Source organism: Trachurus japonicus, chromosome 1 (assembly GCF_045865225.1).
Source record: "Trachurus japonicus isolate A0001 chromosome 1, Traja_1.0".
NCBI classification, from domain to species: Eukaryota; Metazoa; Chordata; class Actinopteri; order Carangiformes; family Carangidae; genus Trachurus; species Trachurus japonicus.
In genome coordinates, this window is record NC_140907.1 from 6,259,375 (window position 1) to 6,284,515 (window position 25,141).

At 41.8% G+C, this 25,141-nt stretch overlaps 1 pseudogene across 1 annotated transcript; it reads right to left on the reverse strand.

Annotated features, from left to right (window-relative positions):
- Positions 1-1,019: 1,019 nt before the first annotated feature.
- Positions 1,020-24,609, reverse strand: LOC146991307 (heme oxygenase 2-like; annotated as a pseudogene). The gene is made up of 7 exons (XR_015037873.1): positions 24,481-24,609; positions 24,257-24,374; positions 23,140-23,193; positions 7,332-7,445; positions 3,498-3,819; positions 3,212-3,344; positions 1,020-1,517 (listed from the first exon to the last, which is right to left on the reverse strand). The product of XR_015037873.1 is annotated as a heme oxygenase 2-like (transcript).
- Between the last annotated feature and the right edge of the window lie 532 nt (positions 24,610-25,141).

Below are 25,141 nucleotides of genomic sequence, written 5' to 3' on the forward strand. Positions count from 1 at the left end.
AAGATTGTTGAAGGTATAGGTTACTATAAGTGCATTTTAACTCATTGAGTGCCAACCACGTAATTTCTCATTTTTCGTTCCCATGCGTTGAGTGCCAAAAACGAAATTTTTCGTTTTTTCCTTTTTTTTTAAATTATGAAAATAGACACTTTAATACACATTATATGTAAATTTGGGGACTCTACGACGAGGAGAACTGTAATAGATGACGATCAAAGTCACATGACAGCTCATGATCTGGAAGTTTTTATCATAACTCGGCTTCTGCAAACGGAGTTCTGCATGCAGATGCAGCGCAGCTGCAGCGCTGCTGCTCCAGCTGCTCTGCTCTCACCCGCGAGGCTGCAGCAGCTCGGAGCAGAAACAGGAAGCTCTCAGCCGCCTGTCCCGCCCGGTCTTCATCTGGAGCAACACCGTGTCCTCCCCAAAGTCCTCCCGCGGTAAAATCTGATGGTCTCTGGGCCAAAGCAGACCGGCACCACCGACCCGTACCACAGACGGACCGCGACCACCGGTGGGACCGGTGTTCCCGAGCCACTGTGGCCGGCAGAGCCTCACGTTCCGCGGCGAGAGGCTGTGACACGGCACGGTGCGTCTGTGTTATTGTTGTTTAGTGGCGCCCCCCCCGCCCCCGATGGTGGTTTTGTGAATAGAACAACAATTGTTGTGTATATTTATCTTATACGAGCCCTTTGATCCAGAAATGCGAGTGTCAGAAGAGCGACAGGCACAAACAGAGCACCTTTCATAAAAGACGCTCTATCTCCTTTTCTAGAAAAAAAGGAGGGATTTTGGTGAAACCCAGCCATGTTTAGCTTGACTTTTCTCAGGAACGGAGGCACGTAGAAACAAACGGTTTGTGGTCATTTGAAGCATAAAGTTTGTGTTGTTGTGTGTATGTGTTGGTGGCAATAATATAGAATACACTATGGCTCTACATAAAAAGTCAAAAATGGTCTAAATTGCCGGTACACTTGACTAAAACTGTGGAAAGGAGCGCGGCACTCAATGAGTTAAAATAACCTTTTAATGCTTTTTGTATAAGCACAAGAATTGTTTTCAAAAATTTGCTAAGACATAAAACGCAGGAATTTAAAAAAATATGTCCGTGACAACAAAATGACAATATGTGGAAATTGAACATCAGCGCATCTTCAGGCAGCCTTGAACACATTGTGCACTTCTCTTTCATATTAAATACATTCAACTAAAACTATAATCACATTGAGAAGGAGTATAGATTGAATATTTCTATTAAGTAAAATGTCTTCAACCCCGTATGCACATTAGCGCTGAATATGGTGTGCAAACCACATGCATCATCGAGTCTCTTGTCATGGCCGGATACAGCAGCGTCCTCCTCAGACATGATTCCTGTCAGAACAAGAGTCACAGAAGGTACCAGGCGGTGAACCCGGCGAGGACGGCCACCCAGGCAGCCAGCGCCACCTGACAGGGCGGATGTCTGAGAAGCATCTTGGCTAACTGGCACACATAGGTGGGATTTCCACTGGCAGCTGCAGAGGAAGTGGAGAAAGAGATGAAAAAGAATAAAGAAATGAGACCAGACAAAGCACGATGACTGGATTTGAGTCAATTCATGGATTTTCAACCTTGTCACTGTAGCTTCAGCAGTCTGCGATAGATCTCTTACTGGACATGTGCCATTACAGGGAGATCATTTAAACTGCTGATCACCTGAGCTCACTCCTCTCTATACATATAGTAGAATGCAAAGGGGTAAGACTATAAAACTACTGTTATACTGACACATAATGTTTGGTTTTAGGGTACTTTCCCCGTTTCACATTTCTGATTTTGAGAATGAATGTGATTCGTTTCAGACCAAAACCCCTCAGTGCACTTGCACTTTAGAAACTGGCACTTTATACCAGACACTTTATAGATCACATGCACTTTGGGCCGGATTTACTAAGATCCCAGAAAGCGGGCGCTACATTGTTTGCGCACGCTATAATATTGCGAGTTTGGTTAGTGCACGCAAAACAGGTGATCTACTAAGAGAAACCCGCTAAATGAAAACACGTGCAAACCGCAATATGTAAATGAGGGTTTTGCGCGTGGTAATCGTTTCCGCCATGGAGAGAGTGGACAGAGAGCGGACAGAGAGCTGGACGGACGAAGGGACAGAATGACATTTGATCCGATGCATACAATGACAGCATGTGTGTTCATCTCTCTCGCGCTCTGTTTAGATAAATAAACACAAATCGCTACAGGGCCCAACTCGTCATATAGTGACGAACAGGCAGCAGCTGCAGCGACAATCACGCACCTATAATGTGTGTGTGTGCCGCCCATGATCGAGTGGATTAATTAATAGAGAGCTCAGGTGGGACACACGGATCTAAACGCTCTGACCATTGACCAGAGGGATCAAACACGGGTGAAGGCAGCGGTGACGTGTCTCAGTCCGGGACCGGGACTGAGAGACGGAGCTGAGCAGCCAGGTACTGGAGAGGGAGGAGAGGAGAGGAGAGGAGAGGAGCGCACTGCAGGACAGACGTGCCCCGTGCGTAACAGCGCGTAAATGACTTTTAACACGGCTGAAAAACTGTTAGAGAATTACCCAGACGTGAGGAAATGCAGAGATGTAAGATCACGGGGCTCTGACAGGTATCAAATCAATTAACGCATACGTTTTGGCAAAGTTGTATCAGTTAGTACATGGTTTTCAGACGTGGTGAATAAAGACGCAAAAACAGCCACCGCAATCTCTTCCTGGTTTGGTAAATCACATTGCATACGCTAAATAAATCTATTTGCATCTACTCCTACCAGTATTTTGCGCGTTCTGGTTGAAACGCCCATATTTACATATTCATCAAGGCAAACCCGCTAAATGGATCGCACGTGCTATTCTGCCCGTGTGAGGGACGCAATCCTCGGTGCGTCCGGTTAGTAGATCAGGTTCCACATGTGTTTGCGCGTGCAATCACGTTTGCACACGTTTTAATACACGCAAACCTTTAGTAAATCCGGCCCTAAATGTATAGGTATGAATGTGTATATGATTGTGAATCACTGTATAATTCTTGTGTATTTCTCTGTCTGAGGGACTGCGGATGCAAATTAGCAGGCTGCTAACTCTGACGCATTTGCATTTGTACACATGTACGGATGTTCATTAATGTGTATTGTCCCTTTTAAATAAATAAATAAAATAAAAATAAAATAAATGACGTCCTACACATTTTTGCTGCATAGTAGGGGCACCTGTTGATGTCACCTTCCTGCATGATCTCTGCATGACTGTGTCCAAGACCTGCATCTTGGACTTCCTCTTTGATGGTCTTCCCAATCTCTTCCAGCTCGGTGAAGACCTGTTGTCAGAACGTAAGCAGGGTTTTGTCATAATTTTGTCTTTTCTCCATCAAACAATGTGTTTCTTTTTGACATTTTACTGCAGTATCGTGATCATTAAAAAAAAAAAAAATCTGTTATCAGGACTTTCCCAACCGATGATGGTTCCTCACCATCATATTAAAGCCAAAGGCCCGGTTGGACTCATCCACAATCCTCTCCTTGGCGGCTGCGTCCATTTCCAGCTCGTTAATTCTGCTTCGGTAAAGCTGCTTGAAGCCCTTGTGAGTGTGGATTCCCTCAAACTGGTAGAAGTTAATACCCTCGCCCGTTGAGGGGATTCAGTGCCCTCTGAGCCACTTTCTTGAGGATCTGTCCACCTGAGAGGTCACCCATGTAGCGGGTGTAGGAGTGGGCCACCAGCAGCACTGGGTCCTTCTCTCCCACCTCATGGACCCGGTCCACGTAGGGCTTGGTGCCTGCAGAGAGGCTGATCTGTGACAAACACAGAAAAGCTCAGCAGGCTTTGCAGCTCTGTCATGTCACTCGCTGTAATGTCTCTCTGATTATAGATATCAAGATTATTGTTTTGATTTTAGTCCGTTTGATCAAAGAAATCTCACATTAAAAACTAAATGAAGTGAATATGCAAATAATGTATAAAGCTAAATTAAAGTTACTCCCTGTCTGTGTACAAAGGTTTTTCTCAATACATAAGTCAAAATATAATTTGCGTGATGTTTGTATGAATGAAATGAATGAAAATGTGTTTATTTCGGTCAGGTCATTCAAAGTTAAAAGTCCAACAGAAAACATCAGCTCAACTAGAAAAGAGCCAAACCGAAAAGGAATAGGCTGAAGCTATCGCTTATTTTCGCCTACCCTTCTTACATGATCAACTTCATCAGATCATTCAAAACATCAAACAGAAATCATATCATTTTGCACAATATCCCAAAAACATAATTCCATAATAGTGTCAGCTACGTCAACCACATCTCTCATATTCATCAAATACCTTATTCTTAAACAAACGTTTGAATTCATACATTGACTGGCACATCTTCAAATCGTCGTCAAGTGCATTCCATATATTTACACCCCTTACAGAAATACATTGATCTTTTATCTTAGTCCTGGACTTTGTTTTTTCCATCATACGTTTCCCTCGGAGCTCATATCTACATTCCCTTTTTTTAAACATGATTACAATTTTACAAGGTAACAAGTTGTTATACACTTTGTACATTATCAATGCTATTTTATAATCCACTAAGTCCATAAATTTGAAGGCCCTTAATTTAATAAATAATTCATTTGATGGTTCTCTATAATTTGACTTAGTGATAATCCTTACAGCTCTTTTTTGAAGAATAAAGATCGGTTTAGTATGGGTAGGATAAGCATTCCCCCATATTTCTAGACAGTACGTTATGTAAGGAACAAACATTGTACAATACAGAATATACAAAGCACGCTGGTTCAACATATCTTTTACCTTGTATAATATGGCAATTGATTTGGCTAATTTAGATTTGACATGATTAATATGCATTTTCCAATTCAGTTTATGGTCCATAATACCACCTAAAAATTTTGTTTCAAACACCCTTTCAAATTCTGTATCCTCTATTCTCAATTTAACTACTTTATCTGTTTTACGGTTCCCAAAAATCATAACTTTTGTTTTACTTATATTTAAAGATAATTTATTTACATCAAACCATTTCTTTACAAGTTTCATCTCATTTTCGACAGTAGTTATTATATCAGTTAACTGGTCCCCAGAACAGAAGAAATTTGTATCATCTGCAAAAAGGATGCAGTTCATACATTTCGACACTTTACAAAGTTCATTCAGATACAAAATAAATAATTTTGGCCCCAGCACTGACCCTTGCGGGACCCCGCATTTAAAGCAGAAGTAAGCGATCCGGTCGTTTTGGCTAATGCTGCGTTCCAGGCAGGCTTTTGAAACCGTAAATTACAGCTTCATGTCACAACTTACGATTTTGTAGCGTTCCAGGCAACCCACTCGTGTTTTTCCGACCTGTTTTACCTGTGAAAGTCACTATAACGGCCACTCATAACTTCCGACCGGTGAACTCGTACCAGATCGAACTGGTATGACTTCACAGGTCGGAAAAACACGAGTTACGGGCTGCCTTGAACGCACCATAACAGTCCTCGTCCCTACGTCACCACATTCACGCGTATCCCTTGGCTGCACACACAGCCCTGCATGCCGTTCTCTCTCCTCATTGGATAAAAACTGTAGGATACGAGAAAAGTTTTCTCCTGGGCTCAGAGCAGAGCAGAGTGACTGACAGACCCGTGTTTCGGTCCAAACACTCTATGTAAGTGACTGCTGTCGGAAGATATAACTATTTAAGACTTATATTAACACAAATATATCACTTACTTCTGCTTTAACCTTTAATAACACAGAATCAGTTTTATCACAGGATACATACTGCCATCTATTACTTAAATAAGAACACAACCAGGAATGAGCTACCCCTCTGACACCATACTTACACATCTTTTGCATTAATAATCCATGATCGATCGTATCAAAGGCCTTTTTAAGGTCAATGAAAATTCCTATTGTGTGTAATTTATTGTCTGTGGCAGTGGTTATTTCATCCATGAGTTTCATAAGTGCTAATCCAGTAGACTGGTTTGTTCTAAAACCATACTGATTCTCACTCAGGATGTTATGCTTTTCTATAAAACTATCCAGTCTTGTGACAAATAGTTTCTCCAAAATTTTTGAAAATTGCGGAAGCAAAGAAAATGGTCTATAATTTGTCACAAGATCTTTTCCACCAGACTTATACAAGGGATTTACTCTAGCTGTTTTCATTTCATTTGGAAAGATTCCAGTTCTGAGTGAAAGATTAGAAATATAGGTCAGAGGTTTCACCACACCTTCTATGGTGTCCTTAATTAAGGCCATGTCAAAACCATTATTATCTGTAGACCGTTTTCTTTTAAATGCTCTGACAATCCCCATGACTTCTGTTTCATAAGTGGCTGTGAGAAACATACTATTTACATTCATTTCTTTCAAATTACTTACTTAATCCGTATTAATTGGTTGGGCAATATCACTTGCCAACCTCGGTCCTACATTTACAAAAAAAACTATTAAATTCGTTTGCAATATTTTCCTTGTCGTAAATATGAATATCTCCCTTTAAGATGGATTTTTTTGTAAATTTGTTGTACAAAAAGCTAGAAAAGAGACTAAAAGGAGATGTATATCTGTTGTGGGAGTTAAACTATGGAATGATACTAACCTGGATTTACGAATGTACAGTTCATTTTCGGTTTACAAAAAAAGGGTATGCAGGGCAATTTTTGAAGGCAACAAATGTTAATGTTCATTTGTTTTTGTTTTGTTTCTCATATTTAAAAATGTATTTACTACTATATATTTAAATACTGTTAATCGTATTGGTTCTGGTCCTTTTCTGGTTTAGTTTTGCTTTTATGTTTGTTTGTTTTCTTGCTTGTTGTTTGTTTTTTTGTTTTTTTCATATTGTAACAATGTTGGGTAGCTTTACTTTTTGTTTGTTTGTTTGTTTTTTTCTCTGCTATTTAAAAATGTATTTACTACAATATATTTAAATACTGGTAACCTTATTGGTTCCGTTTTTTTCTGTTTTGTTTGTTTGTTTGCTTGTTAGTTGTTGTCTTATGTCTTATGAGTGAGTTTGTTTGTTTTTTATATTGTAAGAATGTTGGGTAGCTTAATTTGGTATGTAGGACAATCATTATGCCTCTGCCTGTGCCTTTTCAGTCACTATTTTGTCGATAATGTTTGTGTCGCTAATGTTTGCTATTGTGTGATGTGACTGAATAAAGAATTTCACACTGGTTCATGTCTGAATTTCAGTGACGATACAAGAGGCAGCAGGTGATTGATGATCTATCACGGGCAGCCATGTCTTAGTTTTAACCGTGTCAGTCAGCTTTCTATCATGAGAGTGACCTCTGCTGACCTGGCTCTCCCAGTCCTCCCCATAGAAATACTCCAGATCCCTGGCCAGGGCCTTGCGCCTGTGAAGCTCTGTGGGGAAGTATATAGGTGCGATGTGAGGATGGTCTTTGTTCTTATGTTCGGCCATTTTCTTCCGCCTTTTTACGGTCTTCTTCTAGTCCTTCATACTTTGTGCTATTTCAACAATTCATATATCAAAACGTGCAGCTTTTTCTGGACTTTATCGGATGTATTCAAATTTTTCATACCTTTTATACTTTTTCAAATATTTAACTTTTTCAGATTTTTTTTTTCCCCATAGAGAATGCATTGGAACAGTCTTCAAACTCTTCAAATCTTCTTACTTCTTTCAGCCACTAAAGCATCACCATACTTTCTGCTAGAGACTTCATTCAAATTCTGAGCTGTAGACAAACTTCTAATGTATTCATCCTGTGTGTACAACTTTTTCATAGCTTGTACCGTTTTTGAGATAAATCCTTTAAAAGCACATGAGGATTTCTGACAAATTTCACACTTTTCAATGAGTGTGTATGGGGTTGGGTCAGAGTGGGTGACGTCATCATAGAGTGCAGGAGATCCAAAAAAGCGACTGGAACTTTTCTTCTGAAACTGCCAGCAAAGCTACAAATGACACTCTACACTCATGATTTTGGAAACAGTTTGTAGCCACGCTTGTCTTCTGTCTCACAATGCCGTCAAAAATGCACAGAGACTCAGAGAATAATTTAAAATATTTTTTAAATGCAGCCTGGGTGCTCTCTCTCTGCCATTCAGCCCAATGCAATTTTTTTCACAGCAGAGTAGCAGGAGCTCAACTTTTTAATTCACTGGAATGGGCATTATACTTTGTTTGATTTCATCAAAAAATAGTCACAAGTCACAAAAAGGTCCTCTACTTACTTGTTGTGGCTCATTTCTACTCTTTTCTTTTTTTTTAAGCATCATTGAAAAATCTCACTTCATCAAAGTCTCAACCTCTCTTCTCCACAACTCCATTGTAGTGTAGTTGTTAAGGTGACTGCTTGGCAACCTCAAGGTCACCAGTTCGATTCAAGGGGAGCACTCTTGTTATGTTATGTTGAATTCTGCTCCCCTCCCCCACCCTCAATTGGTTACAGGTGTTCGTTAAGAGACAAATTAATTCCTAGTGCCACAGTTTGCAGCACATCATCACATTACAATCAATGACAACATGCTTATGTGTGTGCTCTCTGTGGCGAAGTGGCAGAGTAAAGGTTTATTGATCATGAGGCCATGGGTTCGATTCCTGCCTCATTCATGTCGTACTTTCTGCTAGAGACTTCATTCAAATTCTGATCTGTAGACAAACTTCTAATGGCTCATTTATACTCTTTTCTTTCTTTTTTTTAAGCATCATTTTTTTTTGTGATTAACATTTTTATTTTCATTATTTCAATAATACAACAGTAACAGTAACCCCCCCACCCTCCAACAAACAAACCCTTCCCAGGCCACCACCATCCATGCTGATCCCTTTCTGGTTACCAACATCAACCCCTGTGCTCCTTCATATACAGCTATTACAGCTACATAGCCTGCATCAATGTAGAAAACACAAAACACAAAATAATAATAACAAAATTAGGCACAGAGAATGATTCCAGACAAGGTCAATACAACACAAAATAGTCACTACATTGAAGAGATAATTGGTTAACAAATGAAGAAATAAAAACAATAATAGCTGAATAAAATTCAAACAAATAAGAAGCACTGTTCTGTATTTACCCACAATAATGACAGCTTGCTTCTCTCCACCATGTAACCCATATCAGGAACCCTTTATGAATTTTACGTATTTGCCCCACTTTGCTTCATATAGACCCAGTCTACCCAGTTGTTTATATGACATCTTTTCAAAAGCTGCGACTCGTGCCACCTCTACAGCCCACTCTTGAAGAGAGGGCACCCCCTCCGTCTTCCATCCTCTGACAAGTATTTGTCTGCCAATCATAATGCTGGTTTGGACATAACTTTTGATATGTTTATCCTCTCCTACCAGAACTGAATCATCAGCCAGAATAAATAATCTAGGGCTAAATGGCATTTGTATCTCTGTGATCTCACACAAGTTATCATAAATATTGGTCCAGTATTGCTGAACTTTATCACATGACCATAAAACATGAACTAGATTACCTTCCTCAGATTTGCATCGCCAACAATCTGATGTGGGTAATAGCCCTAATCTAAATAATCTGGAAGGAGTCCAATAAAAACAATGTATAATTTTGAATTGAATAAGACAAATTCTTGCATCCCTTGAAACATTTTTAACACTTTTACAAATTCTGTTCCAATCTTCATCACTGAATGTCAGGTTCAGATCCTTTTCCCATGTCTTCTGCAAAGCTGAAATGGGCCCGTTGCCAAGAGTCTGAATCATCATAGAATAATAGGCAGCCGCCTCGTGCCCCTTTCCGTAACTCTTTATAATTTTATCTAGGAATTCTGCATTTTGGGGAACCACCGCAGCAGAGCCGAAAATCCCCACCAGCATTATGTCGAAGTTGCAGGTACCTAAAGAAGTGAGACGTGGGGATATTGAACTGCCGCACCAGATCCCCAAAAGATTTCAAGGAACCATCACAATACAAATCCCCCAATGTCACCACACCATTCTCCTGCCATATTTTCCAATAAATGGGGAATTTGCCAATTCGTAATTTAGGATTTAACCAAATACTTGAAGAGAGATTTAGAAAGGGATCAAATTTAAATATTCGAGCAACCTTAGTCCAAATCAATTTAAGATGAGAAATTATTGGATGTGTTTTTGCTTTTTTACTTAATTTAGTAGACAAGACTTGTATGGGTGATAGAGGGGCCATTACAGCTTGTTCCATACAGTACCATGGGGGGGCCCTTTCGGGAGGGAGAGACCAATGGGCCAGGTGCCTTAGATTAAAAGCATAATAGTAAAACAACATCTTTGGCAGTCCTAAGCCTCCTCTATCTACTGGTCTTTGTAACTTGCTATGGTTCAAACGGGGGCGTTTACCATTCCAAATAAATATCTTGGATATCCTGTCAAACCTTTTAAAATAATAATGGGGAATTTCTAAGGGGAGGGACTGTAAGATAATTAAGTTTGGGAACACAGTTCATTTTCAAAACGTTAACTTTGCCTGCCATAGATAAATTAAGAGTTGCCCATCTCTCAACATCACAAGAAATTTTCTCTAATAATGGGTCAAAATTGACTTTGACCACATCTTTCAACTGTCTAGGAAATCGGATACCCAAATACATGATACCTTGTTGAGGCCACTGAAACGCCCCTGGATGGAAGGCAGTGGAGGGGCAATAAGCTGTTAGGGGGAGTGCCTCGGACTTGGACCATTTGGCATGACACCATGCAGCAGAGAAAAGCTCCTCTCTCCCTCTTAATTAAGACAGTGTTGTCTACAGCACAACAGACCCTGTGAGTGTCTACGGAACACGTCGCTCTGATGGTGTAATCGGTGTCCTCTCCTACTCACCCATGGCGTCCCTGTCTGAGATGGCAAGTATAAAGTCCGAGCTGCGTTCTATTGAGGATCTGATTAATGAGCTTCTCCAGTGGCAAACGCAACTCAATGTCCGACTAGCCGCTCTGGAGCCCCCGTGTCGCCGCACACCTGGCTCTGTGGAACCAGCTCGCTGCAATGAGCCTGCAAAGGACTCCTGGGTAGATGTCGCTAAGAATAAGAGAAGGGTGTTCCTCCCTCTCTTCGATCCAAGCAGTGACATCGACAGCCTACCTCTCTCTAACTTCTTTGCACCGCTAGCGGAGCTAGCCGACCTCGCCGATAGCCCGCCTCAAGCTAACCAAGCTAGCCAACCCACCGTGCTCGGATTCGAGTGGCCAGCGGCAGCTGCAGCCCCACCGAGGAGGAGACGCCCAGTACCCGGGAGCAACTCTGCCAGTTCCCGGTCACCATCGCCAGCAGCAAAGCGCCCTCGTCTCTCTCGGAAACCGGCTGCAACGAATATTGATGTCTACCACCCTGCAGCTGCTTCGGCCAGCAGCTCGCAGCCTAGCACATCCACACTGGCCGTGCCCGCAGAGGACGCACCTCCAGCGGGCACCTCCGCCGTCATCAATGCCAGCCTCGATGGAGCCCCTTTCAACATCGCTGTCTACAGCAGAGGCTGCACTGACGGGAAACCGGAGGTTCTTGTCGTGGGGGACTCCCTGGTCAGATTTGTCGAAATTCCTAAGGGAATTACGTACTGCTGCCCCGGTGCCAAAATCTTGGATATGGTTCAACTCATCCCCACCCTTGTTGACATTCACCCAACTGCTCATTAGAGTTGAGCCGGATACTCGGCTGAAACGAGTATCCGGTACGGATAAAGCACTTTTGCCGAGTACGAGTATTATACGAGTAATACGAGTCAATATCTGTGCTCGGAAAAAAAAAAAAAAAGATTGAATGAAAATCCTCATTGGGTAGCTGACTGTGTCTGGGTTCTGTGATAGGCTACAGCCCCTCCCCTACACACATGCAGGTGTGTTGCTGTGTCCCGCTCTGATCACTCACACACAGAACAGCTGACAGCTGCCTGTCTCTCTCTCTCTCTCTGTCTCTCCCTCAGTCTCTCAGGTTCGTGGGTCTTCTCCCTTAACGTTTAGGGTTTCTTCAGCTTCAGCTTTGTTATTACTTCAGTCACTTACTTATGAACCAGTAGAGTTCTGGTAAACGTGGGTTCGTTCAGACGTGGTGCCGACTCGCGTTGCGTCTCTGCCTGTCGGAGATTTTTTTTTTTTTTTCACACACGCTCTCCCTCCCTCCGCCGTTCGTCGGAGTTTTTTTTTTTTTTAAACCGTCAGCTGGCGCTAATCGGTTCACGCACTGAGTGTCTGACACTTTCTTTCTGTATTTCTTTAAAAAAAATAGTAGTGGTATAAATAATAGGCCTATTACAAAACACACACACACTCTCTCTCTCTCCCCCCTCCTCTCTCTCTCATGATCAGTGATACAGAATAATGAGTGATACACAGAGTCCTAGCTGACATTCAGCTGTCTCTGTCTCTCTCTTACTCACACACACACACACACACACACACACACACACACACCTGGTGTGGAAATAAAATAAAGTTAAAAATTAAAAATCACACTGATCATTTAAAAAAAAATTTAAGTAAAAAAAAGAAAGTTATGTTGAGTATGAAAACTCTTGTTCATTACATTTTACTTAATAATTGCAACCACATGTGTTGTATTCATTGTTGCAAAACTTGTTGTGTAAATGAATAGTTTGTTTGCTATCATGATCAAAACCGCATTGATCTGAAGCTCAATGCTGATGCTGTCCTGTAAATAGTTTTCTAATCAGCAATAAATATAACAATTTCTGATCAATCCATATCATTTGCATGCTTAAAATAACATACCGGTTAAAGCCTCGCCCATTTCAAGACAACCCGACCCACTTCTGGGTTAAACCCCGCCCACTTCCGGTTTAGGCCCCGCCCACTCCGAGTACAGATACAGATACAGATAATTCATATGGTTAACAGATACAGATACAGATACAGATAATGCTGTACTCGCTCATCCCTACTGCTCATACTATCATTGCTCACATAGGCTACAATGATATAAGAGATAGGCAGTCAGTCAAGCTCCAACAGGACTATGAGATATTATCTAATACTATTGAGAGCCTTGGGAAACTTTGTATCTTTTCAGGCCCACTTCCCTCTCTTAGGAAAAGTTGTGAGGAGTTCAGTCGCATTCTTAGTGCTCACCACTGGCTCCTGAACTTCTCTGTTGCAACTGGGATTGGGTTTATCAACCATTTTGACTGTTTTTGGACCCGCAAGGACTTGTATAAGAGAGATAACCTACATCTAAATCATAGAGGCACCAGCCTGCTCACCAAAAACATCAGTCTTCATTTGCAGTTTGCATGATGTGTTGGGAGGATAGGTAGCAGCACATGCTCTAACCTTGATCCCAGCAATTCACAGACCATATCCCTATCCCATCCCATCATGCCTATTCAGGTTACTGAAGGCAATCATTCTTACTGTAAGAAAAATGCACTAAGATCAGCCAACTATCAAAATTTAGTTAAAATTGACACCTGTCCACCAATTACTAAACTGAACAAGATATCATTAAAAATTGCCTTATTAAATGTAAGATCTCTTGCAGGAAAGACAGCATTGGTCAGCGACCTAATCAACGACCACAAGCTTGACATGCTTCTTCTAACTGAAACATGGCTTGACTCTAGTGGTAGCTCTACATTAACAGAGGCATCACCACCAAATTTTAACTTTTTAAATGTTTTTAGGTCTGATAGGAGGGGTGGAGGTGTAGCAGCACTCTTCTCTAATCTATTTTTATGCAGACAGCTTACTTTCGGAGACTACACCTCGTTTGAATATCTTGCATTTACATTGAAATGTATTACACCTGTCTTATTTATCATACTGTATCGGCCGCCAAAAGCAACCAGTACTTTTATCAATGAGTTTAATGACCTGTTGTCCTTCATTTCTATAGACTTTGATTTTATCTTAATCTCTGGTGATTTCAATATTCACACAGACATCATTGAAGACCACTATTCTAGAGAACTTCATAGTCTCCTTGAAGCTTTTGGTTTCTCGCAACATGTTACTGGCGCCACCCATAACCGGGGCCATACACTAGATCTTATTATGTCAAAAGGTGTAAATGTGTTTTCAGTGTCAGCACTCGATGTTGCTTTTACAGACCACTACTGTATTTTCTGTGAAATTGATGTTGACCCAGTCAGGCCAAACTCTGCTAAGACTGTACAGAAGAGGTATTTGCCTGCAAATTCAGATGATATTTTTGCAGCTAAGTACAAGAATTTTGTATCGCCTGACATGCCATCTTGTGACGATATGGTAGCTGCTTTTAATCAAGGCTCTAGGCTGGCTTTAGATAACATTGCCCCTTTAAAAACTAAAGTTGTATCCGATAAAAGTAAGAGTCCCTGGCTACGGGATGAACAAATAAGGAAAAGGAAGAGGGACTGCAGAAGTGCAGAGCGTAAATGGCGTAAAAACCATCTTCAAGAACATCTTATCAACTACAAACATTTATTGTATGTTTACAACTTAGAAATTAAGAAAGCAAGGCAAGCATATTTTAGAAAAATAATTGAAAATAACACTAATAACGCACGGGTTCTATTTTCAACTATAGATAAACTTTTAAATAATTCCAGAACTTCAATTCCGGGGGACTTTATTTCTCCTGATAAGTGTGAGGAGTTTGCAGCTTTTTTTCACAATAAAATAATGACCATTAGAGCAAGCATTCCGAAAATCACCTCTGCACCTCCCACTTTGCCTCCTGCTCAGGTCACTTCTTTTTTAACAAAGTTTACACCAGTGAGTGCTGGTGATCTTGAGAAAGTGGTTCAGAGCCTCAATTGTTCCACTTCTTCACTTGACCCCATTCCCACGTCCTTTTTTAAAAGTATTTTTAAGTGTGTATCTGAAGACATTTTAACTATTGTAAATACTTCTTTAAAATCTGGTATTTTCCCCAGATCTCTAAAGTCATTGTGATATATTACAGCAATGCCGTATTCGTTGTTACTGATTGACCTGGTAGGCTTGCCGTACTTTGAGTAGTTGTCTGCGCATGCTCAGTAAGGGTTCTGTGAATACACATGTGCTACCTGTGTTGTACTGTTTGCCCCGAACTGCTAGTAAAGTTAGTGAACGTGTGCAGCTGCCTCGTTATTGGAATACACCACATAATTGGCGACGAGATAAACTGGACGAGGTAAATGGCGACCTTTGCAAGACCGGACGAGTTCAAGCCTGAAATTGAGCCATGGTCTGCCTACGTGGAGCGCATGGAGCTCTTTTTCGAAGCACACGATGTTGCAGACGACAAACAAGTGGCGACTCTGTTGAGCACAATGGGGGCTTCTGCCTACGGACTTTTGCGCAATCTGGTCCAGCCAGAAAAGCCAAAGGATAAAAGTTTTCAGCAGATTGTGGCCGTTCTGCGGGGATATTACGAGCCTAAACCGTTGGTCATCGCGGAGCGCTTCAGGTTTCGTAGGTGTGTCCAGAAAAGTAATGAGTCGGCTTCTCAGTTCGCGGCGGAGCTACAACAGTTAGCCGCAAAATGTGACTTTGGAGACCGGTTGGATGAATCCCTACGAGACGGTTTCGTCGGCGGGATTAATAATGAAGCGTGCCAGCGGAAATTGCTCTCAGAGGACGGACTTACTTTTGCAAAAGCCCTGGAACTCGCAATGAACATGGAAACAGCTCAACGAGATGTGCAGCAGCTGAGGAAGGGAGACGGCGCTACCGTTTCTGTTAACAAGGTAAACGGGAAACAGAGACACTCACCTTCAGCACAAAAAGAGTGCTATAGATGCAAAGGCAAAAATCATAGCGCCAGTGACTGCTACTTTAAGGACAGTAGATGCCATAAGTGTAATAAAGTGGGGCATATCCAAAAAGCGTGTAGGGCCGGCGGTCCCACGCATGAGAAGAGAGGAGCGCAGAAGAGGCGCACACAAAAAGTCACCACAGGCTATGTCCATGCAGAAGGGGCAGAAGTGGATATGTTCCCAGTGCTTTGTGCAGGTGACACAGACAGGCGGCCATTCAGCATTGACTTTGAAGTAAATGCGGTTCATGTACTGATGGAAATAGACACGGGAGCCGCTGTCAGCATTATCTCAGAGACTGTGTACGAAAGATCATTCTCACACATACCGCTAGAGGGCGCGAGTGTCAAGCTAAAAACCTACACAGGTCAGCCCATCCCAGTGAGAGGACAGTTCATGGCTAAAGTGACATATGAAGATCAGACTGCTGACTTGCCACTGATAGTTGTAAAAGGGAAGGGTCCTTCACTGTGTGGGAGAAACTGGCTTGAACAAATAAAACTCAATTGGAGAATGATTAAAACTGTCAGTGGACATACACAGCCGCCCAAGTCTATTCCTGAGGTGATTGCAAAATACAGTGAAGTTTTCAGAGATGAGCTCGGGACATTAAAGGACATCAAGGCAACAATCTCTGTCAAGCCTGAGGCAACCCCAAAATTCCACAAAGCACGCCCCCTGCCTTTTGCAATGAAAGAAAAAGTGGAAAAAGAATTGGAAAGGCTGGAGAAAGATGGCATCATCTCCCCTGTAAAGCACAGTGAGTGGGCTGCCCCAGTAGTCCCGGTAACCAAGCGGGACACCACACTCCGTTTATGCGGTGACTACAAGGTTACTGTGAACCAGGCTACAAACACCGAGATATACCCCCTACCACGCATTGAGGAGGTGCTGGCAACACTTAGTGGTGGGAAGTTGTTCTCAAAAATAGACCTGGCTTCAGCATATCAACAGGTACTACTTGATGAAGACTCCAAGAAATATACAACTGTAAACACTCACAAAGGACTGTTTGTTTACAACCGCCTCTGCTTTGGTGTAAACTCTGCTGTCAGTATCTTCCAGAGAATTATGGAGAACCTGATGAAGGACCTCAACGTGGTGGTTTATCTGGATGACCTCCTTATAATGGGCAGAGACGAAGCAGAGCACCTCATGAACTTGGACAGAGTCCTACAGCGTCTCCAGGAGAACGGGTTGAGGGTGAAAGAGTCCAAGTGTGAGTTCGGCAAGACTCAGATTGAATATCTGGGTCATGTGCTGGATGAAAAAGGTGTGTACCCGTCCCAAGACAAGGTGAGAGCCATACATGATGCACCAGCACCCACAAGCGTCAAAGAGTTAAGAGCTTTCCTGGGGCTGGTAAACTATTATGGACGTTTTGTGCCGCAGCAGAGCACAGTGCTTGCACCGCTCTACAGCCTGCTAAAAGATGAAACCACCTGGAGATGGAGCAAAGCTGAACAAGATTCCTTCAACAAGTGTAAACAACTTTTGACAAGTGACAAAGTGTTAATGCACTACGATCCTCACCTGCCGCTAACTCTCGCATGTGATGCTTCTGCTTATGGGATCGGAGCGGTAATTCAGCACACAACGCCAGATGGAAAAGAGCATCCGGTGGCCTATGCTTCACGGTCTCTCTCCCCAGCAGAGAAGAAATATTCACAAATCGAGAAGGAGGCTCTGAGCTTGGTGTTTGGTGTGAAAAAGTTCCACCAATACCTGTGGGGACGGCAGTTTAACCTAATTACAGACCACAGACCTCTGCTAACACTGTTCGGAGAGCATAAGGGACTTCCAACAATGGCGGCAGCACGTATCCAGAGGTGGGCCATCATATTATCTGCATATGATTACCACATACTGTACCGTCAGTCTGAAAAGCATGCCAACGCAGATGGATTATCACGTGTTCCACTGCCTGAGACCAAGGATGCCGGAACAGAGACAATGTCCGCATACATTGATGCACTGGTGTGTGAGCACCTGGAGGGGGCACCACTGAGTGCAAGACGGATCGCCAAGTCAACAAGAAACGACCCGGAGCTTTCAAAGCTGCACAGGTACATCATGGAAGGATGGCCGAAGGAAATACCAGAGGAACTGAAAGTGTTTCACAAAAAGAAAGATGAATTGTTTGTGGAACAGGGATGCGTCCTGTGGGGGACAAGAGTGATTGCACCTGCAAAACTGAGATCAGCAGTGCTAAAAGAGATCCATGCCGGTCACCCAGGCATCGTGAAGATGAAGACAGTCGCACGGCAATATGTCTGGTGGCCTAAAATCGACATCGACATCGAAAAAGTCTGCAAAGAGTGTGAGACTTGTCAGCTGGATCAACACATGCCACGCCAGGTCCCACTACACCCATGGGAGTTCCCTGGGGGTGTTTGGAAAAGACTTCACATTGACTTTGCGGGCCCGTTCATGGGTAACATGTTCATGATCGTGGTCGACGCATACTCAAAATGGTTGGAAGTTTACAAAATGACACAAATAACTTCTGCAGCGACCATTACCAGGCTAAAGAGGCTGTTTGCGTCATATGGAGTTCCGGAACAAATAGTCACTGACAATGCAACAACCTTCACATCAGACGAGTTCCAGCAGTTCATGAGGAGAAATGGAATCCTCCACACTACTGGTGCTCCGAGACACCCAGCTACCAACGGCCTAGCTGAGAGGTATGTTGCAACCTTCAAGGCAGGCATGAAAAAGCTGGCAAAGGAAGACCTGAGCATTGATGATAAAATCTCACACTTCCTGCTTCGGTATCGCACAACTCCTAACAGCACGACTGGCGAGTCACCAGCTGACTTGTTTTTAAAGAGACACGTGCGAACCAGATTGGACTTCCTGAAACCAAGCATCACAGAAACGGTGAGAAGGAAGCAGTATCGACAGAAGGAACGACACGACAACAAAGCTGCAGAGAGGCAGTTTGACGTGGATGAACAGGTTTATCTGCGCAATACTGCAGGAGAAAGTCCAAGGTGGATTCCAGGAGTAGTAAAGCAGCAGACTGGCCCTGTCTCATACAAGGTGCTAGGTGAAAAAACTGACCACATGTACAGACGTCATGGGGATCAGCTTCGACCTCGCTTCTCTCCAGACACTCCGGAGTCAGCACCTGAGGAGGAGGCCGTCGAGTTGGCTGGGCAGGCAGAGGCTTGTTCAGGAACGGAGCTCCTGGTACCTGAGACCCCAGCATCTGAGCTGCCCAGGCTCCCTGAACCACCTGACCCAGCTACAGTGACTTTGAGGCGCTCACAACGTGCCACACGCTTGCCACAGCGTTACCAGAACTGATCATGGAGATTAGAAGTTCTGAGGACTGTTGAGAAACTGATTGCTGAATTTGAGTTTATTAAAAGTTTATAATTGAGTAACACATTAAGAGCATTCAGTATGGTTAAGTGAACATGTCTATTTTTTATTGTTAACAGTTACAGTGATGATAGTGTTTGCTTATGCACTATAGTGATAAACACTGTTTTGGGGTGTTAGAATATTTTGAGTTAGTTTTGAGCTAAAGGGGGAGGAAATGTGATATATTACAGCAATGCCGTATTCGTTGTTACTGATTGACCTGGTAGGCTTGCCGTACTTTGAGTAGTTGTCTGCGCATGCTCAGTAAGGGTTCTGTGAATACACATGTGCTACCTGTGTTGTACTGTTTGCCCCGAACTGCTAGTAAAGTTAGTGAACGTGTGCAGCTGCCTCGTTATTGGAATACACCACAGTCATCGATAGTTAAACCACTTTTAAAGAAGCCCACTCTTGATCCCTCCATCATTAATAACTATAGACCAATCTCGAACCTGCCATTTCTAAGCAAAATTATCGAAAAAGTTGCACATAAGCAGCTGAGCGATCACCTTGCAGCTAATAACATTCAGGATTTATATCAATCAGGTTTTCGTCCCAACCACAGTACTGAAACAGCCTTGGTCAAAGTGGTTAACGACTTAAGAGTAAATAGTGATAATGGCAGGCTCTCCATATTGGTCTTATTGGATCTAAGTGCAGCCTTTGACACGGTCGATCACAATATTTCAATGGAGAGGCTTGAAAAGTGGGTGGGCCTATCGGGGTCAGCACTGGACTGGTTTTTATCCTATTTGTATGGACGTGATTTTAGTGTCTCCCTTGGGAATTTTTGCTCCAAACGTCTTTTAACTTCATGTGGTCTTCCCCAGGGTTCAATTTTAGGTCCTTTATTGTTTAATTTGTACATGTTACCCCTGGGCCAATTGATCAAGAGACACAATATATCTTACCATAATTATGCTGACGACACGCAGCTGTATATTTCCCTGTCCCCCGATAACCTGAGTCCTATAGATACCCTTACAGAATGTATGAGCGATATCAATAGCTGGATGTCAAAGAATTTTTTACAGTTGAATAAGGACAAAACCGAACTCATGGTTTTCGGGACAAAGACACACAGAGAGGAAATATCTTTTAAACTTTCACAATTGTCTCTGGAAACTACTGCACAAGTTAGAAACCTCGGCGTCATCCTTGACACCGACCTTACTTTCCAGAGCCATATTGATAGCGTAGTTAAAGCTGGTTTTTATCATTTGAGAAATATTAAAAAAGTAAGGAGTCTTTTAACCCAAGATGATGCTGAAAAACTCGTCCATGCTTTTATATCAAATCGACTAGACTACTGTAATGCATTGCTCAGCGGGATACCACAAAAGTACATCGCTCGACTGCAGCTTCTTCAAAATGCAGCTGCTCGAGTTTTAACAAGGAAAAGGAAGTATGATCACATGACACCTGTTCTTAGGTCCTTACACTGGCTCCCTGTAAGTTTTAGAATTGATTTTAAAATTTTAACCTTGGTTTTTAAGGCCCTGCATGATCTGGCACCTGAGTATTTGTCAGACATGCTTTTATATTATGAGCCAGGTAGACCCCTTAGGTCATCAGCAGCAGGCCTTCTGACTGTTCCCAGGGTCAGCACGAAAATTGGTGAGGCTGCCTTTAGTTATCATGCTCCAAGATTATGGAACAGCCTCCCCTTGCACATCAGATACGCCCCAACATTAATATCTTTGAAGAAAACCCTGAAAACATTCCTTTTTAGCTGTGCCTTTCAGTAGTCTAGTATTATGCTTTTATTGCTTTTAACTGTGTTTTTATTCTATTTTATACTATTTTTACTTTTTATTTCTTAATTATTTATTGATTTTTATTGTTGTTTACTGTTTTTACTGTACTATTTTTTATTTTTATTTTTATTTTTTAATTAATTTTTAATTTTTGGTGGCCCATTATTATTAGTATTGTTATTGTTTTTGCTGGTTTAATTGCCCTGTGGAATGCTCTGTAAAGCACATTGCGCTTCCACACGGAATGAAATGTGCTATATAAATAAAGTTTGCTTGCTTGCTTGCTTGCAGTTGACCCTGTACCCAGAGAATTTCGAAAATGAGTTTATAATTCTAAGAAGACATGGTACAGATCTGCTGGGGTCGGATACCAGTAATAAAATATCATAGGCATAAAGCATCAATTTATGTACCATCCCACCTACAGTAACTCCGGGGAAATCTGTTGCCCCACGTACAGCTGCTGCAAGGGGCTCAATAGCTAAACAAAAAAGCAAAGGAGAAAGGGGCGAACCCTGCCTGGTTCCTCTACCCAACATAAAGTAATCAGAAATAAGCCCGTTAGTCTGCACTGCCGCATCTGGGTGCTTATATAATGCATGAATCCATTTTCTAAAGGTAATACCAAATCCAAACTCTTCTAAAATTTTGAATAGATAGCCCCATTCCACCATGTCAAACGCCTTTTCGGCGTCCAAAGAGATTGCTGCAACTGGGGACTGGGCGTCAACCACTGACCACATCACATCAACAAGGTGTCTAATATTATCTGAGGAGCTACGACCACGAATAAATCCCACTTGGTCAGTATGGATCAATGATGTAATTACACTGTCTAATCGGTTTGCTAAAATTTTTGAGATTATTTTAACATCTATTTGCATTAAAGAAATAGGACGGTAATTCTTGCATTCATTCAAATCTTTACCTTTCTTGGGAACGAGACTTATAAGGGCCTGTCTCAAAGTTGGTGGTAGTATACCTTTCTCCAGCGCCTCCTTATACACCTCTAGTAAAGGTGGCGCTAGTTCAGTCGCAAAGCTCTTAAAAAATTCCCCAGTAAATCCGTCGGGCCCAGGTGCTTTACTTGAAGGTAAAGCCTTGATTACCCCTTTAATCTCCTCAATAGTTATATCTAAATCTAGAAAATCCCTCTGTTCATCTGTCAGTTTTGGAAGCCCAAGTGGTTCTACAAACTTATGAATTTCTTCTTCACTAGAGCTAGCTGTTGAACTATATAGATTACTATAAAATTCTTTAAAGGCCTGATTAATATCTACAGTTGCGGTAAGCAGGTCCCCAGCTGGCGACCTAACAGCAGGAATAGTGGAGGCCGATTCCCTCTGTTTTATATAACTGGCAAGCAACTTTCCTGCTTTATCTCCTGACTCAAAATATGTTTGTCTAGCCCGAAATAAATTGAATTCAACCTTTTGGGTTATTATGTTATTATACTGATATTTTAACTTTGTCAGTTTTCTCATGCCATCTTGTGTCATTTGTTGCTTCAACTCTATTTCAGCCTGTTTAATTATATTTTCCAATTCTAGCAACTCCTGTGTTTTAATTTTTTTATGGTATGACGTGTGTTGGATGATACGTCCCCTAATCACAGCCTTTAAGGCCTCCCAAGAGACACCTGCAGACGATACAGATTGCCAATTTATCTCCAAATAATTATTAATTTCTGTTCTTAGCCATTCTACATTTACTGGGTCCTGTAAAAGTGACGAATTCAGACGCCATCTATAAGACTTTCTTCTCTCGCTCTGAGGTAATAGGTCCAGGCCAACCCAAGCATGGTCAGAAATAAGAATATTCCCTATTTCACAACCCATAGCAGAGGAGGTGAGTGTTTTAGATATTAGAAAAAATTATATTCGGCTATAGGTCTTGTGTACTGGTGAGAAAAATGTATAGTCCCTACCAGAGGGATTCATGATCCTCCAGATATCTATTAATCCTTTTTTAAGCATCATTGAAAAATCTCACATTCATCAAAGTCTCAACCTCTCTTCAGAAGTCAGTGAGCCTCTTATACAGGGATTTCTTTTACTCTTCACTCATTGAATGTAACTATGGTGAAGTGGTTAGATCAGTGGGCTAATGTACCAAAGGTTGTGGGTTCAATTCCTTCCTTGGACATATTTCTTGTATGCCATTCCGCATGTCTTTGTCAATTTATTCTGCTAATTCAGCATGGTTCAGCAATGGCTTTCAGCATTCACACCATTTCCATTTTTGGAAATGCTTTTTCTAGTTCTTCTCAATCTCCTCCTCCATGGCCGAGTAGACGAAGTACAGAGCAGCTGTGCCTCTCTGGAAAGAGAGAGAGAGTTGCCGTGCCGTTGCCGTGTCCCAACCTTAAGTCATACTGTAACTCCACATTGGGTTCACCAAAATGGTTAACAATAGTTTGGGCAAAGGTACCGCAGATGTGGAGATGAACATTTTCTGTTTAATGGTTTTGATTTAGTTTCAAAAAGAAGAAAGGACTCACCACACTGTAGGAGCTCCCAAATGTACAAAAATGTATTAGAGGACTATAAAAAGGACAACGTTTCAAGCAGAGTGCTCTTCGTCAGGTCAATTAAGACAAATGCTTTCAGGTGTTCATCATTAAGTAGATACACAGGATCCACCCATGGGCGTGGATGAGTGAAACACAGTAAGTGACAACATGGTCATTAAATAAACAATAAAAATACAGTGTAAAGTTATACATAGACACATGTCGGCCATTTTTAAATGAAAATAAGCAAACATATGCAAAATAATACAAATCAGGAAGAAAAATAACTTAAATAAACAAAACACCTCATATCTATCCCCACAAAAAAGGAAAAGGAAGGGGAAATGTATATACAGATAGATTCCCTGCTTCAATTGATACATCTATGAATATTAGGGGGTCTGGGGTGCCCGGAGTAAAAATATTTAAACCAACAAAGGGGTTCGCCTGAAAGCATTTGTCTTAATTGACCTGAGAAGAGCGCACTGCTTGAAACGTTGTCCTTTTTATAGTCCTCTAATACATTTTTGTACATTTGGGAGCTCCTACAGTGTGGCGAGTCCTTCCTTCTTTTTGATATTCGTCTCCCTGGACTCAGCACCTGGCTGCACCTCTAGATGTGCGCAAGCCTTTTTTTGTTCATTTGATTTAGTTTCACCATATTAAAAACATCTATAATATGTTACAGTCTCACAAAGATCACAATATATATGAAAACCACATAATAAACATCTGGATCTCCATTTAATGCAGCCAGTAAAAAACTAAATGATGAAGTGATGTGATGTGATGTTTGGTGCCACTGAATGACATCATTAGAGGTTGGACTTGTTGTGTTTGACACCGATGCAGTACGACTTGGAGCCCAACCTTAAATAGCTCTTTTTTGATGCGACCTCTGAGGAAATCTTTGACAAACTGGCAGTTCTCTGCTCTGTCGTGGGACTCCTTGGTCCCCTCTGCCAGCATCTCAGACAGGTCGGTTGGACTTTAAGGAGAGGATTTAAAAGAGAAAGAGAGACATTTATAATTTTGTTTTGAGATACGTGCCAGGGTCCTAACAGACTTTTGATCACAGTAGATTCCCTTCATACCTGAGAACTTCATCATCGTCATCCACAACAATCCTTGGCCCTCCGTTTGGCACGCCGTTGGATTTCGACTCTGATGTCAACTTGGTGTCCATCTGGCTGGTTGTCATGCTGTGTTTTTATCTTAGATAAGCAGGAGAGAGATATATATCAAATGTATCACACTTGGTGAAGATATGACATGAGAAAACTACTGTGAGAAACTATGATCAGCAAAAGCATGTCGACTCTAAATCCTCAATTGTTGTAAATAGCAGTAACTTCTTTAGATAAAACACTTATTCTTAATCTACCAACCAATTCCATAAGTGGGAGTATATTTTGTATTAGAAATTAGAAATTAGAAATTAGAAATACTTTATATAATATATAATATATAATATATCTGCTTTCAAAATGATGAAGTCAAACAGCAGTTAAAGCATTATAGTAGCAGTTCCTGGCTCGTATTTGGACAAAAAACATTACAATAAAACAAGTCGAAGCAAAGAGCTGACACCGGTCAGTTACAAACCTGTCATTGCACGTCTTCAGTGTATTGTGTAAGCAGCAACAAGACGCAGACACTTGAACACCGTGTTGACTTGTAATAAATCACCTTGTGTCAGTGTAGACACACGTACACACCATAGACTGTAAGGTACACACCGAGTACTGTTCATTA